Raw genomic sequence first — 2,163 nt, forward strand, 5'->3', positions numbered from 1 at the left:
AACTGCATACTGGACCTGAGACAGCACTAGGGCAGCAGAGAACCGGCCTGACCAGGGGCACAAGCCCCTTCCAGTCTGCACCAGCACCGGGTCACCAAGGGCACAGAGTAGGTGGACACCCCCATGGTCCCTAGAGAACTGCCCACTTGATCTTAGGATAACTGGAGAGTGGAACACAACTTCTGTTCCAATCCAATCACGCATGGGACCTGTGACAGCACTAGGGAAGCAGAGGACAGGCCTGACCAGGGTCAAAAGTCCCTTTCTGTCTGCACCAGCACCAGGTCACCTAGAGCACAGAGTTGCCGGACACCCCCACGGTCCCTAGAGGACTGCACGCGCAATCTTAGGATCACTGGTGAGTGCAACACAACATCTACTCCAATCCAATAGTGATGGGCCTGTGACAGCAGGAACAAGGACACCAGAGCCTTTCCTGACCAGAGGCTCAGGTTCCTTTTGATCAGTTCTGGTTTACCTTGGTTTCGAACAGAGGAGACAACTACACAGTCATCAAAGGAGACACTACTTCCATGCACTATAACATGCCCAGGATCTTAGGACAACAAGATCCCAGGATAGCAGGAGCTGGGTCACACTAGTATTTGAGGGTCTCAGAGGAGCTTGACTGCCAAGAACTCAGACACACCCAGAATCTCAGGTTCACAGGAGCCCACAATCAAAGAATCACAGAGAAATCTGGACTCTGAGAAGTCCTGAATCAACTGGGATTATAGGAAGGACAGGCTCCAATCAGATATATTGAGGGCAGCAAGCACTAGTGATAATCAGATGGCAGGAGACAAACATAAGAACAGAAGCAACAGAAACCAAGTATGGCATCATCAGAACCAAACTCTCCCACCATAGCAAGTCCTGGATACACCATCACACCAGAAAAGTAAGACATGAATCTAAAGTCACATCTCATGATGATGATGGAGGACTTTAAGAAGGGAATACTGGAAATCACAGGTAAACAGATAGAAGACTTCAAAGTGGAAACACAAAAATCCCTTAGAGGGTCACAGGAAAACTATACCAAAAAGGACATGGAATTGAACACAACCATCCAGGATCTAAAATGGAAGTAGAAACAATAAAGAAAACCCAAAGGGAGATAACTCTGGAGATAGAAACCCTAGGAAATAAAACAGGAACCATAGATGCAAGCATCAGCAACAGAATGCAAGAGATGGAAGAGAGAATCTCAGTTACAGAAGATACCATAGGGAACATGGATACAATAATCAAAGAAAATGCAAAATCCCAAAAGATCCTAAGTCAAAACATCCAGGAAACCCAGGACACAATGAGAAGACCAAACCTACAGATAATAGGAGTAGATGAGAATGAAGATTATCAACTTAAAGGGCCAGCATATATCTTCAACAAAATTATAGAAGAAAACTAGCTGTACCTAAAGAAAGAGATGCCATGAACATTCAAGAAGCCTACAGAACCACAAATAGACAGGACCAGAAAAGAAATTCCTTCTGACACATAATAATCAGAACTACAAATGCACTAAGTAAAGAGAGAATACTGAAAGCAGTAAGAGAAAAAGGTCAAGTAACATATAAAGGCAGGCATATAAGAATTACTCCAGACTTCTCACCAGAGACTATGAAAGACAGAAGCTCCTGGACAGGTGTTAAACAGACCCTTAGAGAACACAAATGCCAGTCCAGGCTACTATACCCAGATAAACTCTCAGTTACCATAGATGGAGAAACCAAAGTATTCCATGACAAAACCAAATTCAGACAATATCTTTCAACAAATCCAGCCTTTCAAAGGATAATAATAGAAAAACACCAATACAAGGACAGAAACCACGCCCTAGAAAAAGCAAGAAAGTAATCCTTCAAGAAACCTAAAAGAAGACAGCCACAAGAACAGGATGCCAACTCTAACAACAAAAATGACAGGAAGCAACAATTACTTTTCCTTAATATTTCTAAATATCAATGGATTCAATTCCCCAATAAAAAGGCATAGACTAACAGATTGGCTACACAAACAGGACCCAACATTTTCTGCTTACAGGAAACTCATCTCATGGAAAAAGACAGACACTACCTCAGAGTGAAAGGCTGGAAAACACTTTCCAAGAAAACGGTCTGAAGAAACAAGCTGGAGTAGCCATTTTAATATTGAATA

Source organism: Mus pahari, chromosome 2 (assembly GCF_900095145.1).
Source record: "Mus pahari chromosome 2, PAHARI_EIJ_v1.1, whole genome shotgun sequence".
Lineage (NCBI taxonomy): Eukaryota > Metazoa > Chordata > Mammalia > Rodentia > Muridae > Mus > Mus pahari.